The sequence below is a fragment of the Pogona vitticeps genome, chromosome 1, assembly GCF_051106095.1.
Source record: "Pogona vitticeps strain Pit_001003342236 chromosome 1, PviZW2.1, whole genome shotgun sequence".
NCBI lineage: Eukaryota > Metazoa > Chordata > Lepidosauria > Squamata > Agamidae > Pogona > Pogona vitticeps.
The window spans coordinates 184,167,874-184,183,955 of record NC_135783.1 but is presented as its reverse complement, the minus strand read 5'-3'; the positions used below and the strand labels follow the sequence as shown (position 1 = coordinate 184,183,955).

Below are 16,082 nucleotides of genomic sequence, written 5' to 3'. Positions count from 1 at the left end.
ACCATTTACCCATCAGATATCAGCATTTCCTATTTTCAAGGGAAGGATTCGTCTGAATATGCGAAGAGGTCCTCTCTTCATGCCATGGAAGACAATTTACCCATGTTGACCAAAGCTTTCCTCTTTAGACGGTCACTCCAGATGCAAGGAGCCCAACAAGGGCTAGAAGTCTCACCTTCCTCAGACATTCAGTTTAACCCTTTTCTGAACAGCTGGATGGGGCAATTATGACTGAGCTACATTTCAGATTTCTCTACAGTATATGAACTGACAACCTATGTCCTCTATTGCAGTGATCCTTAACCTTTTCCAAACTGTGGACTGTTTAGGGGGACGGGGCACCTGTGGGGGTGGGTGGGCCATGAGTGCAGTGGGTGTGCGTGCATATGAGGGGGAGTTCATGCAGGGGGGGCAGGAGATCTGTTTCCACGGCCCGATCCTGCCAAGGCCACAGCCCGGTTACGAGGCCAAGGACCGGGGGGGGGGTTGGGAACCCCTGCTCTGTTGGCTCAATACTGGCAATCGAAAGGAGGGACCAGACAAGCAACAAACATCCAGTAGTAATTCCCTGAATACAGCATACAGCAGCACCTCTCTTCAATATAAGAAAATAAAATCTCAGAACCACAAGGAAGGGAAAATTCAGGAACCGAAGTAGCACCACAAAACTATAGAGTGGTTCCCCAAGTAATCAGTCAGCCATAGGAGTTAAGGAAGTTACAAGGGCATTATCTTCCCCCTGTCTAGCGTTGACAACAAGTCCAGGGATAAGTTTTTATAGACAAGCTATCGTTAAAGCCGAAAGCACATCAGGATGGGAGAGATGTGGCCAAGGCGGTCTTTCCTGGCTGAGATAACAACCTGGAAAGGAATCCCATGCTTAAGTCTGGAAGACTGACCACAAAACAAAGCAAGATCGTTTGCAGCCTTTGAGAGGGGAGAGAAGCTTCAGGAGTGACACTCTCACACAACCTGCCCTTAAGAATGTTTCTCTCCTTACAGTTTCTGCTTCTGCCCCAAGTCACAGAGATCAGGAACACGGAGAGCTTCAGGAGGACTCCTAGCTTGGGAGAACAGCTCATGAGTTACATTCAGGAGATCAGAGGCTCAAAGGAAGGATGGAACCTCCCAGTAGATGACAACGGGGGAAATAACATGCATGTGCCCAGCCACGACTTAGCCCGTTAGGAAAAGCACTTATCTGCATTGATGCCCTGGTCCCTCTGGGATCCAGCCAATCCTTTGCAGAACTTGAAGAGTGACTTTCAAGGAGATGGCTGAAGCCGTTCATAGCCGAGCAACCATATCCCTGATAAAAAGGCATGAAATATGTGTCAACATCCTCTCTAGGATAGACTACTTTGGACATGGCTCATTCATAGCAATTGTACCTACAACTTTGCTCAGAGCTGAAAGGATTATTTTAAAGCACTGTATAAAATATAGAAGCAATGTGGAAAACAACTTGAAGAAATTAAAAAGTTTTAAAGTTGCCTGGAATTATTGCGACAAAGAAAATACCTACACTTAAGGTAATCAGATGAAATTTTGAAATGCTTGTTCATGATTGTCTGATTTCATTGTGGAACTAAACTTTTACTGGGGTAATGTCAGCTATGATGAACCTAGAAAACCTTTGTCATCTATAAAGGCGTCTCTGATTTGCCCTTTAGGTCTGCTTTTAAGTTTGCACGTAGGGGAAATTGTACTGAGCTCTCCCAAATAGGGTCGGAACATAGTCATGGTCCGTGCTGGCCGGGGGATTTTTTGAGGCACAGTGATAAGAGTGACAATAATAATAACATGTTTTCCAAGTTCTGTTCATGTAGGCTATCATTAATTCATTAATAAAATCATTCGTTCATTCAACTGGGATGACCTTGTGGGTCAGGCAGATGACATTAAGGAGACACACTCTGACAAGTAACATGGGCCCACACCACGGAGGGCTTTGTATGTGATTGTCAGAACCTTGAACCTAATCCAGAACGCGATGGGCAACCAATGGAGGCGAGCTAGACCTGGAGTGATCAAATTTACTTGCAGCAACCATCAGTCTGGCTGCCGCATTCTGGACCTGCTGAAGTCTCTGGATCAGGTTCAAGGGAAGCCACACATAAGGCCATTGCAGCAGTCGATGTGGGAGATGACCGGGGAAGGCACCAAAGTCCTGAAGGAGTCCTTGTCTAGATAGGGGCAACATTGGGTGATTAGCCTAAGCTGGTTGAAGGCTGATCTGGACATGGCTGCAATCTGGGACTCCCAAGAGAGAGACAGGTCCAGAAGAACACCCAACTTATGCACTTGGTCTATAAACTGGAGGTGAGTATCATCCAGCCTAAGGACCATACGCCCCAACCTATCAGAGGTCTCCCCAAGGAACAAAATCTCTGTTTTGTCTGGGTTCAGTTTGAGCCTGGGTCCATTCCAGTACTGCGACCAGGCAACGCTCCGGCTTCCAGACAGCATCCACTGCAGAGGTGTTAACAGAGATACAGAGTTACGTGCCATCAGCATACTGATGACACCTTACTCCAAAACTCCTGATGACCTCCCACAACGGCTTAACATAGATGTTAAACAGCACTGGGGATAGTGCCGATCCCTGAAGAAGCCCACACTGAAGGGGCGAAAGTTGTGACAGCTCCTCCCCATTGTGGCCTGAATCCAGACTGGAAAGGGTCAAGGCAGTCCTGCTCCTCCAGGTATGACTGCAGCTTTTGGATAGATTTTCATCATGAAAATAGGTATCAGACTGGTGATTTTATGCGGGTGGGTGGGTTTTGTTTGGTCCCTTTTAAGAGCTGTCCTACACCTTTTTTGAAATGTTGTTGGGGCACGTCTTCTGTTTGGCACAATTCAGTGGGATTCAAAAGTAGTTGTGTGACAGTTCTTGAAGGCCAGTGAAGGCTCATCAGCAACCTTTCAGGGTGAGGCAAATGCTGCACACCAGCACCCCACTGCACCGCGACTGTGCTGCGCATCGAGGACTGGTGTTGTCACTGCTGCGGCTCCACAGATGACTTCTTCCACCTTTTGCTGAACTCCCAGCGGCTGCAACAATCAGCCGAGGAAGGGACACGAACAGCTGACAGGTGAGGACCCTTGGCTAGGAAGCTGTGAGTGACTCTGGGCCTCCCTGATTAGCAGTGAAGAGGAGAGCGGCAGGAGCAGCGAAAAGGGGCAGCAAGTCACTCCGGCACCAAGGCTGGTCTCCAGCCCTTGTCCATGGTTGGGAAGCGCAGAGCGACTATGTGACCATATTCTGCTGAAAGAATCGATCAAGGGGCGTTTGCTGTTCGGTAGGGAGGAGTGTGTTAAATGTCATGTCGTTCCTCCCCTCGACTTTATCAGACCCTTTGCAGTCCAGTGTACCCTACACCAAATGTGCAGTGTAACAGGGATACCTTTCAAAACACACAAGTAGTTAGGTAGCATAGCATTCATCAAATCAATCTTCGACAGCTACAACAGCCCTGTAAGGCAGGACATCCGGTCAAGGATCAACCCTGGCCCCCTCCGCCGGAAGGGGCGGGGTTTTGGGTGACGTCAGGGGGTTGTGGAGGCCCCCGTGGACCTATAGGAGGTTTACCTAGAGTTGGGGGACCCCCGTGACCCTAGGGAGACCTGAGGATTGGCTCCTGAAGGGTAGGGCCAGCCTGCTTCCTTGTAGACCAATAGGCGCCGTTGGAGGGTCTGTGTAGAAAAGTGGGTGGTCCTAAGGCATGCCCTGAGGCTTCCTGGGTCTGAAACTCCACAGCGGCGAATTCGGGGCCCTTCTGCGCGCACTTGTCGCTCTTTGCAGGGGCTGTGACGCTTTGGAGATGATGGCCAACAAGGAAACCTGGAATAAGTTCAAGAGTACAGACAATAAAAACCCACATTTGTAGTGAAACTATTTTATTTATTTACTAATTAATTAATTAATTAATTAATTTATTTATTTATTTATTTATTTATTTATTTATTTATTTTATATGCCGCCCACTCTACCCAGAGACCTGTCTAGAGTAAAACATTTCCCACATTTTATACCCACGGTCTTTTCCTAGAACCTGTCTGTGTGTGTTTTTAATTTTCTTTTTATTATATAAAATCCATCCATGTTGATTTAACATCGTGTCACCTGGGTACAGCTAATAATCATTTGTTAAAACAAATACCATATACATGACACTCCTAATGTATACAACATCCTTCTAACCATTGATCCAACAAGGCCCATGTTTGATAATATTTTGTATCTTCTTTTCCTTTGATTTTCAGTGTTAGTCTATCCAACTCGGCGCTGTCCGATATCTTTTTAGTTACTGTATTTCTTGATCTGTAGCTGTTTTTTCATTTTTACCAGTAATGAGCATATATAAGCCTCGCATCTGTTGAAATATGCAGTAATAAATATACATTTTGTTTATCAACACTTTTTTTGTATTATACCTAACAGAAAGAGCTGTGACCTAAAACCTGCATGTTTTTGGATTTTTTTCACAAACCATGTGTGTATTTTGTTTACGTGTGTGGGTGTGTGTATTAAACCCCCTTTTTAAGGGTCTAGGAACCATCCCCTAGTTTTAAGCCAAAGAATTCAGACAGAGTTTGAACAGCCATTAACAAGCCACAAAAGACAGCTTTCATAATGCCTACAGACTTTTGAAAAAATGGTGTAACTTAAAGACAATATGTAACTATCAAAAAAACTACAGGCGGCTCTGTAGACCAACGGGTTTGTTTGAAGGGGTTGTGTAGAAAAGGCGATGGTCATAAGGCATGCCTGAACAGGCCTTAGCCGCTCAGAAAGTCCCACAGCCACGTTTTTGGAGAGTTCTCCGGTGTTGACCTTTCTTTGCAGTAGAAACCTGCAATAAGTTGAAGAGTACAAAAAAAGAATAATAATAAAAACCCACATTTTAGTAAAACTGTTTTAAGACTGTCCAAAGTAAAACATTTTCCACATAACAACACACAAAATAGACAACACTCATAAGGACTACACATTTTTTAAAAAAGCTTGCAACTTAAAGACAATGTGTAATTATACAAAACATCAGGCGGCCCCTATAGTCCAACGGGGAGCGATTGGAGGGGTGGTGTGGTGTGGTTTGGTTTGGTTAGAAAGGGGTGTGCCATGTCTCGGCATGCCCTTAGGCAAGCCCACAGAGGTTGCTGAAAAGCCACGGAGGTGTTTTCGGGGCCATTCTGCGTAGCTTGTAGCTCTTTGCAGAGATCGCTGCATCTTGGAGGAGATGGAGGACAAAGAAAACCTGATCCCCACAACAAGCCAAAAGGATACAGGGAGACCCAAAAGGCGTTTGCGACCTCTAGGTTACTACTATGGGCCTGTGGGTTTTTCCCAGCCCTTGTGTCCCTTAGTACCCCCTCCAAGGCCCAGGGAGAGCCTGCCTGAAGAAAAGCTAAGAAGAAAAGGCAAGTCTGCAGAAGACCTCTTTGTCTTTACCGCAAAATCCAAACAGGAAAGCAGAAGAAAGATGGCCTGTACTCTAATGGGGGGTGCTGAGGAAGATGAGGAGACTACAGAGCATCAAGTCGATGAGTCTCAAGTCAACATGGTAAGATCAATTTTCTAAAAGACGTAGCTAGGGTCTGTTATAAGGGCTTTAAAAAGCCATAGTTAGGGGATTTGTGCTAGGGTTGGGGGTTTAAGGTCCTTTTAGAAATGACTAAAAGCTTGTTTCATTTTCAATCACAGGAGAGCTTGTTTCAAGCTCAAGCACAGGAGGACCCTGGGCATGATGATGATGGGCTTGAGTGCGACTGCGGGTATGGGCCGCACAGAAATTACCTGAAAGAGGCAGACGACAATGTTTCAAACGCATCCACCGGAGAGGGTCAGGCTGTTGATGATGAGAAATCGCCCTGCAGGAATATAGAAACTGTAAATCTGTCCTGTATTTCATGTGTTTCTACAAACCCCTGAGGTTTAGATGTATGTTTTACAATACCCCTTATAATATACTGTTTTTAATAAAGTTTTTATTCTACCATAACTTGTGCATATTTGTATATATTTATAACAGGTTAAAACAAAATTAAGCTAATCTGAATGTCATGTGGTTATACTAACCTGGGTTTTAGAGGATTGCTTTACAATATACTTTTAATAGGGCTTCTAATAAACAGGCTTTTATTGTACCATACCTTGTGTATATATGCATACATTTAGAATAGGTTATTTCAGACATTTGAACTCACGTCAGCTCAGGACCAAATAGGTACAAAACCGAACTGTCAAAAGGGAGTGCCCCAGAAAGATCTGTGAGGGAGTGCTAGCGGTATATGAATGAAACTCAGTTTCAATATTCAAAATCCTCAGTGCTTTCCTGCAGCACACAAAGGGAAAAGAAGTGTTTGTTTCTTTGCAGAGGCACATCTAGTATAAGTGAACCTCCAGCCATGGCGCATGTAAAAGCAAAAAGCTACATAACCTAGCTTTAACCAGTAGCCCTCATAAAAGTAAGAACCAGCAATCGTTTGTCTAAGGCTTTGTCCGATTCATGAATTCCACAGGTTAATAGAGCTGTAGTGATGAAAAGTTTTGAAAAAATGGTTCAGAGTTATAATATACCAGCTCTCACTCAGAGTTTTGATACCCATCAGTGTGCATATAGAACAAATAGATCAGCGGGGTGGGGTGGGGTGCTGCAGCGTTTTAATTTTTATTATAACACCATACTGTATTGTCACATGTGGTGCAGTAGAGGAATTATGTACAGCTGATTTTGTGGACTTCAGATCGGCCTTTCATAACAGCCACCCTCAGAGGCTGATGGTTAAACTAGGGGGCAGTGCATGACATTTAACACTTCTATGTGGATCGTTTGTTGTTGAGCCTGTCCAGCAGACAGTACACTTTTCCTGCAACACAGAAAGGGAAAAGAAGGGTTTGTTTCCATTTTTCCCCTGAGGACAGTCAGACTGCTAGAGCAGCTCAAGAGGACAGGTATTATACAATCTCACCAGCGGGGAGTTTTGGTGGTCTGAACCCAACCCTCTCTTTTAGGGCAGCCAAAAAACAGATCAGAACATTGAAGGCAGGGGATGCTTCTCAAACGGTTTTATGATCAAGAGGCCTATACAGTGTATAGAGAACACTACAAAAACCCCACATTTTAGTAAAAGTAATTTAAGACTATTCAAAATAATTTTTCCACACCTTTTTACAACCAAACCAGCAAGGCTGCTGTTCTGTGAGAGGTAGTCTAAATTCTGAATTAATATAAATAATAGTCACAAATAACTAAAAAATATCAGCTGTAATTTTATGTTGGAGTTATTTCAGCCTCATATGATGCCTTTTAGTAGATTTTGATTGGGAGATACCTTTCTGGGGGTGAGGTGACTATCAGTAACCAAAGGCTTCCAGGCCTTTGCTACCCTGGCTCCCTGTTTATATATTTTAACTCTACGCAGTGGAACTCCAGCAAGGCCTTTGGATCAAGCTCTTCTCACGTGAACACAGACAGAGTCTGGGAAGCTGTGGAGCAGATGTCTCCACTGAGATTCACAGAGGCTGTCAGGAAAGAAATACTGACTACCGTTTGAGGCATTTTAAAAAGAGATTGAGAATAACATTTCAGATAGATGGATTGTCTAACATTTCCAAAGATTTTGTAGAATTGCTGTTACATTTTTGCTTTGTATCCATCCACTTCCCACCACTAACAGAAGTGACTGCATTATATTTTAAATGAACTGCATGGCATATGTAGGGGCAATTCGTCTTCAGGCTGTCATAATATGACAAGAACTGTACTCTGAAAGAATCCTGCTATTGTGGGGTTGATACAGGGCCAACAGGCTAAAAGAAATTACTCAAGTTTTTGTTTTAAATAAATCTTAAGTGCCAGAGCTAATTTGCATGTGCTTCCCTCAAAATTTAAAACAATCCTGTAAGATAAGTCTGTATCATCATTCCATTCTACAAATATGAACTGTAGCTGAGAGAGGTGGTGTTCCAAGGAGCACCTAGCAAGGTGAATGTTGATTTGAACCAGGGGGTGTCACACAATTGATATCCTAAGAAAACAGGGCACTGATAAAAACAGGATAATAAGCATACATCTAGAATATCTCCTTGCTTATAAGATATTGGGAAATCTAATTTTACTTAAATCACGACTTCCCCCATTTTTTATTCCTTAACAATGCAAAAATCTGCAATAAGATGAAAGCAGTAATCTCCAAGCAAAACGCTGAATTTTCTTGGGTATTTTCTCCCCATTAATTCATTACTAAGCATTTGTTTGCATGTTTGTTTGATTTTTACAACTAGGTCAAGCTAATAACATAGACTTTTTCCTTGCAGGAAAAAAGTGCAATAGAAAAGTAAAAACTGTAACAATGTCAATGGTTTCACCTTTTAAAAGAACTTCCCATTACCTGATTTTTAAAGAGCAAATATATACAAAAGGATGAGAAAAATCTAGAAAATAAAAATCTGGAAAGAGCTTTCCCACTAACATCCCTTAATATTTAAAAGATATGTACATCGGGGAAAAAGGTGAATTGTTTTCTTTATTTTTGCTTTTTGTAAACTTTGTCCAATATGTTTGTCTTTCATAGGAAATAGTGGGCAATTAATTTGATTTCATATAGTGTTACAAAAATATTCTGGTTTTGCCAAAATAAATCCAAAATGCCAATTGCCAGGTTCAGACAATAGAAAGATTGAAGTTGGTCACAGAGACAAAACTATTCACAACGTTCACTGACTTTAATTTACATTAGTAGAACATCATACTAATGCAGATAACATAACCTATTTGAAATTCCACTGGCTTAACTAATTTTAATGTAAACATATAGAACGGGGGGGGGGGATATAGCCAACCTCTACTTCCATAAATTATTTCCGAAGCAAGGAGACACACAAAGAGAAATGGGGGTATGGGGGGGCACGCTGAAACATAAAGAACAAACAGAAGGTTGTAACATTTTGTGTGTGCCAATTAATGAATCAGCAGCATGGAACTGTTTAGAGGAAGAAGTCATAGGGGCATAATCTGCTTTATAGTTAAGAGGCATAAAGAAAGCCTCTTCTTGTTTAGAAGATAAGATGCCTTGTTAAGCATTGGTAAGAAAAGAAAAGAAAAAGGCCCACGTTAGTGGAAAGAGAACTAGGAGGCACAATACATGTATGAAGAACAGTACCCCTATAGCTCTGCCGCTTCTCTCTGTTGCAACATCTAGAAATGCCAACTGAGGATGCGATACAAACATGTTGTGACTTTTTCTGCTACTGTTCTTTTTCTTTTGCCATCTATGAGTAGGAATGGCCATATATTTTGTATTATTAGGGGGTTGATATATTTTGTATTATTGGAGGGTGCAAGGCAGAAAGAAGGAGCCATTCATACGCTACTGTTTTCAGGGGCAGCTACGTACATGCCAGAACAATTCAGACCTGCCTTAGAATGTGATCCTAACTCAGACCTGTTGATTGGAGGCAAGCAAGCCTGTTTCTTGATGGGGGAAAGTACCTGTTGGTCCCCAGTACAGTCCTAGAAAACTCTGCAGGTACAGAGCTATTGCTAGCAGTAGGGCCCCCTTAAAATGGCAATGCCGGGGTGAGCCTGCTAGGCCTTGTAGTTCTACACAGCAGACACAGTCTCAAGAGCCCTCACAAGACTCAGAACCTGTGCAGGCTCCTGAGAGCTCTGAGGCTGCTAGGCCTTGTAGTTCTACACAGCAGACACAGTCTCAAGAACGCTCACAAGACTCAGAACCTGTGCAGGCTCCTGAGAGCTCTGAGGCTGCTAGGCCTTGTAGTTCTACACAGCTGTTATATTGTTACATCTTTATTAACACACGGAAATGGGGATTGTCAATATAATTGTTAGTAGGTTTATTTAAAATTAAAATGGCATGAATTATAAATGTTTCTATAGAACATGGCTCTTTAAAACACATGTTTTGAGACCTTTTCCAAGAAAATGGGGTGCATTCCTTAAGATAAACGACAAACAGGGTGGGATGGGTGCCCCCGAAAAACACCCTCCACACCCTTCTAATCTATAGAACACACATTGGCCCAGCCCTTGAACTACATGTTAGCCCATGTGGCTTTTCCTTAAGGCTAGAGTGTATGAAAGCTCTGTGTGTTTTTGGGGTCATATCCCACGTGTCTGGTGGGATCGAGCTTGCTCTCTCTTGAAGCTGTGAATGGTCAAAGCTCATTGCTGTTACAAGAGTTCTTATATCTGACTCACAGAAGATATGGCTAAGGTAAGACTCTTTCAAAAGTTACTATGGCAAATGGAATATTTTATAACAATAATATGTTTAATAGCCAATATTTCTATGCTCTTTTTTCTTTCCTTCTAGAATTTCATCACCAAGCCCCAGGTTCATTACAAAGGTGAGAGAATGTGTGTTTTAAAGGTGTTGTTCTGTTACATTAAGTAGCATAAGACAGATGCAGGTTTTAAAATTTTAATAAATGAACCTAAGTCACTTTATGTTGTGTTTTGTACTGGCAGGAGTTGTATTCTGGCAGTGTGGCAGGAAACAAATACAATAAATAAAGTTTATTTCCTGCTTATGATAATAAAACATATTTCCCCTTAACTAAACAAAGTATTCTTGACCCCATATATGTTCATTACCTCTCTCTTCTTTCCTGCCCCCCATCCCAAGAGAGAGGTAATGAACATATATGGGGTCAAGAATACTTTGTTTAGTTAAGGGGAAATATGTTTTATTATCATAAGCAGGAAATAAACTTTATTTATTGTATTTGTTTCCTGCCACACTGCCAGAATACAACTCCTGCCAGTACAAAACACAATATAAAATGACTTAGGTTCAGTACTGGTTGCAGTACTGGAATGGACCCAGGCTCAAACTGAACCCAGACAAAACAGAGATTTTGTTCCTTGGGGAGACCTCTGATAGGTTGGGGCGTATGGTCCTTAGGCTGGATGATACTCACCTCCAGTTTATAGACCAAGTGCATAAGTTGGGTGTTCTTCTGGACCTGTCTCTCTCTTGGGAGTCCCAGATTGCAGCCATGTCCAGATCAGCCTTCAACCAGCTTAGGCTAATCACCCAATGTTGCCCCTATCTAGACAAGGACTCCTTCAGGACTTTGGTGCCTTCCCCGGTCATCTCCCACATCGACTGCTGCAATGGCCTTATGTGTGGCTTCCCTTGAACCTGATCCGGAGACTTCAGCAGGTCCAGAATGCGGCAGCCAGACTGATGGTTGCTGCAAGTAAATTTGACCACTCCAGGTCTAGCTCGCCTCCATTGGTTGCCCATCGCGTTCTGGATTAGGTTCAAGGTTCTGACACTCACATACAAAGCCCTCTGTGGTTTGGGCCCATGTTACTTGTCAGAGTGTCTCTCCTTAATGTCATCTGCCTGACCCACAAGGTCATCTCAGTTGAATGAATGAATGATTTAATTAATGAATTAATGATAGCCTACATGAACAGAACTTGGAAAACATGTTGTTATTATTGTCACTCTTATCATTGTGCCTCAAAAAATCCCCCGGCCAGCACGGACCATGACTATGTTCCGACCCTATTTGGGAGAGCTCAGTACAATTTCCCCTACGTGCAAACTTAAAAGCAGACCTAAAGGGCAAATCAGAGACGCCTTTATAGATGACAAAGGGTTTCTAGGTTCATCATAGCTGACATTACCCCAGTAAAAGTTTAGTTCCACAATGAAATCAGACAATCATGAACAAGCATTTCAAAATTTCATCTGATTACCTTAAGTGTAGGTATTTTCTTTGTCGCAATAATTCCAGGCAACTTTAAAACTTTTTAATTTCTTCAAGTTGTTTTCCACATTGCTTCTATATTTTATACAGTGCTTTAAAATAATCCTTTCAGCTCTGAGCAAAGTTGTAGGTACAATTGCTATGAATGAGCCATGTCCAAAGTAGTCTATCCTAGAGAGGATGTTGACACATATTTCATGCCTTTTTATCAGGGATATGGTTGCTCGGCTATGAACGGCTTCAGCCATCTCCTTGAAAGTCACTCTTCAAGTTCTGCAAAGGATTGGCTGGATCCCAGAGGGACCAGGGCATCAATGCAGATAAGTGCTTTTCCTAACGGGCTAAGTCGTGGCTGGGCACATGCATGTTATTTCCCCCGTTGTCATCTACTGGGAGGTTCCATCCTTCCTTTGAGCCTCTGATCTCCTGAATGTAACTCATGAGCTGTTCTCCCAAGCTAGGAGTCCTCCTGAAGCTCTCCGTGTTCCTGATCTCTGTGACTTGGGGCAGAAGCAGAAACTGTAAGGAGAGAAACATTCTTAAGGGCAGGTTGTGTGAGAGTGTCACTCCTGAAGCTTCTCTCCCCTCTCAAAGGCTGCAAACGATCTTGCTTTGTTTTGTGGTCAGTCTTCCAGACTTAAGCATGGGATTCCTTTCCAGGTTGTTATCTCAGCCAGGAAAGACCGCCTTGGCCACATCTCTCCCATCCTGATGTGCTTTCGGCTTTAACGACAGCTTGTCTATAAAAACTTATCCCTGGACTTGTTGTCAACGCTAGACAGGGGGAAGATAATGCCCTTGTAACTTCCTTAACTCCTATGGCTGACTGATTACTTGGGGAACCACTCTATAGTTTTGTGGTGCTACTTCGGTTCCTGAATTTTCCCTTCCTTGTGGTTCTCAGATTTTATTTTCTTATATTGAAGAGAGGTGCTGCTGTATGCTGTATGCAGGGAATTACTACTGGATGTTTGTTGCTTGTCTGGTCCCTCCTTTCGATTGCCAGTATTGAGCCAACAGAGCAGGGGTCCCCGACTCCCCCGGTCCATGGCCTGGTAACCGGGTTGTCAGGATCGGGCCGTGGAAACAGATCTCCTGCCCCCCCCTGCATGAACTCCCCCTCACATGCACGCACACCCACTGCACTCATGGCCCACCCACCCCCACAGGTGCCCCGTCCCCCCAAAGAGTCCACGGTTTGGAAAAGGTTAAGGATCACTGCAATAGAGGACATAGGTTGTCAGTTCATATACTGTAGAGAAATCTGAAATGTAGCTCAGTCATAATTGCCCCATCCAGCTGTTCAGAAAAGGGTTAAACTGAATGCCTGAGGAAGGTGAGACTTCTAGCCCTTCTTGGGCTCCTTGCATCTGGAGTGACCGTCTAAAGAGGAAAGCTTTGGTCAACATGGGTAAATTGTCTTCCATGGCATGAAAAGAGGCGGCAGTGAGGACCTCTTCGCATATTCAGACGAATGCTTCCCTTGAAAATAGGAAATGCTGATATCTGATGGGTAAATGGTGCACATATATTTCTATAGCTGTTTACTAGCAGAGGTTTGTGATGTAAGTTTGGATTTCACTTAAACTGAAAAAAAAATTAATGGTTGAGCTTTGTTTAGAAATGTTTTTTGTGTGTCTAAAAATGCTTAGAGCTAAGTGTGTGTGTGTGTGTGTGTGTGTAAAGTTTACATGTTTTTACATTTTAAAACTTCAATACTGTAAGAGATATATTTCTGTTTTCTGCTGTTTTATTGTGCCTTATATGAAGGCTATAAGCCATAATATTTTTTAGAATGAATTCAACACATTCTCATTGTTCTTTTTTACTTTCAAAACAGTTTTTACTCTAAAAACATATTATACTCCTGTATTTCAAATGAAAGTGCATGCCTACAACTTAAACTCTATTTTTATGTACTAAGTCAGAGGTGACTCAATGGCATGCAATAACAACACTGTTAGGAATATACTCTCTCTGTGTCTATATATATTTGTGAACCGCTGTCCCAAAGCACTATCCTTCTGTTGCTTAGCTGTAGCCTGTAACTACACTCATTCTTCTCAAAAGTAATTTTTTAACTTCTGCTGAAGTACTCTAATTGGCAGCCAACTGCACAAGCCAGAATAATCAACAAACCCTTGCCATTACTAAACAGAAGCATCTTTTTTATGAATAGCTTTTTTGCACTCAAAGTTTAGATTGCAGAAACCTCTTTGGAGCAGCTGTCAGGTTGCCCTGTTTTGTGTATATATTTAACTTAAGTTGATTCTAGCCTATGGTAGTCAGTCAAAACTACTGCAATGACTGTAAAATATTGGTTTAGATAAACAGGCTGCCCCATTCGTGGGTAGCCTGCCTAAATATTTTGGATTTTATAACCACAGACTCCCTGCCCTTCCACGTGCTCAGAAAGAGCAAGCACAACCCAGATGATGGGAGGAGTAAGGGAGAAAGGCCAAGTTTCAGAAAAAAAAGCAGCTTGCCAGCACCAGGGCTTGTCCACTGGGGGGCACTGGAGCAGTTGAAAAAGAAGTCAACATTCCACCCCATTCTGGCTGCATAGTTAAGGTCTCAGAATTAGGGGATAATTTGTCATGGAACTATTGCGGAGAAGGAGGCGTTTTTGTTTTCTACAAACTTCTATAAACTCTTGCCCCCAGCCAAAGAATGGCAGTCAATTTTTTAAATTTTTGATTGCCTGGTGTATTTATTATTATTATTATTATTATTATTATTATTATTATTATTATTATTATTATTATTATTATTATTATTATTATTATTATTATTATTATTATTATTATTATTATTATTATTATTACCCTGTCCCTCCACATAGGATCAGGGGAAGTGTTCAATTTGCCAATATCTTGAAGCAGCTTATTTTTAAAGCCATTTCACAATACTGGACATTGACACTGACTATGGAGCTGCAAGGCTAAATTTAAAGGTTAAAGGTTCCCCGTGACAATTAGTCCAGTTGCGTCCGACTTTAGGGCATGAGGCTCATCCCCGTTTCCAAGCCGTAGAGCCAGTGTTTGTCCAAAGACAGTTTCTGTAGTCATGTGGCCAGCGCGACTAGACACGGAACACCATTACCTTCCCACCGTGGTGGTATCTATTTATCTACTTGCGTTTTTAACATGCTTTTGAATTGCTGGGTTGGCAGGAGCTGGGACAAGCGACGGGAGCTGACTCCGTCGCGTGGATTCAAACTGCTGGTCTTTTGACCTTGCAGTCCAGCGGCTTCTGTGGTTTAACCCGCCGTGCCACCACATTAAATGTAATTAATTAAAGGTACTAAGAAGCAAAGCTGGCTTTCTGAGCTCCAGTCAAGACCTCTAACCGCCACTACAGTGCTAGCAGAGCAGTAGATTTAACCTGTGCATTCAGCCCCTGACCATCAAAAGGTGGTTAGTGGAAGCCTCTTTACTTTTAGAAAGAAATCACATTCAGACATTGGTTTAGGAGAAAAATGTATAAAGCTAGTATGTCTTAGAGGCATACTTTGATATATAAAAGATGATAGGATTCCTGGTTCTAATTCACTCAGATGAAGATTGAAGGAGCTACATTTGCCTCCTTAGCTCTTGAAAGCAAAGGCAAGATGTCTCCTCTTCTCCTCCACCCACCCCCACCCCCACCCCCACCCCGAGGGTCAGGAAGGAAATGTGAGAAGAAAGGAAGCGACTGACATCAGCATCCCTTAGAACTGGGTGGGAGGAAGGCCAGCACAGGTCAGGACAGGTAAAGGACATCTTCGGAAGCCCTCCCCAAACAAAGGCACGCATCCTCTCAGTAAGCTGGGCTGCACTCAGTCACCTCCGATGGAGAGCACATGGGCACCCAAGTTGTCCCACTGTTTTCCAAACACCACCCAGATTTCTTCTCCCTAAGGCTATTCATCCTTTCTAGAGACACATTTAGAGGCACAAAGTGTTCCAAAGTCAAGAAGCAGGTCGGAAAATCTTCCAAAATTCCCCTCTCCCCCCCTCCAATGGGCCCCGGCCCACACCTTCTTTATGGTATTCAGGGGTCTCTCAAGGCAATATCTGGAATGTGTTAATTTCTGGCCTACAATTTTCATTTCCAATCAAGGAAGAAAGAGAGTGAGTGACTTTGTGTGGGGGTGGATGTTTTACCACAGCGGGAGGACACACACGACTGGGCTACTTCATCTGGTCACGGCACCCAGAATACAACCACTTGTTGTAAAGACTCCAAACAACCCCATCTTCGAAAAAGCTCCTTCCCTTTTTACTGCCAAGGCAGGGATGTTCAAGCCCACACAAGGCATGATTTACACAGATAAATTAAGTGGCCTAAACTT

General features: G+C 42.8%; 1 long non-coding RNA gene across 1 annotated transcript; it reads right to left on the bottom strand.

The window, feature by feature from the left end:
* Positions 1–804: 804 nt before the first annotated feature.
* LOC140706355 (uncharacterized) lies at positions 805–9,780 on the bottom strand. Its single transcript, XR_012085994.2, has 3 exons — positions 5,801–9,780; positions 3,593–4,856; positions 805–1,309 (listed from the first exon to the last, which is right to left on the bottom strand). It is a non-coding gene; the product is annotated as an uncharacterized LOC140706355 (long non-coding RNA).
* Positions 9,781–16,082: the final 6,302 nt, after the last annotated feature.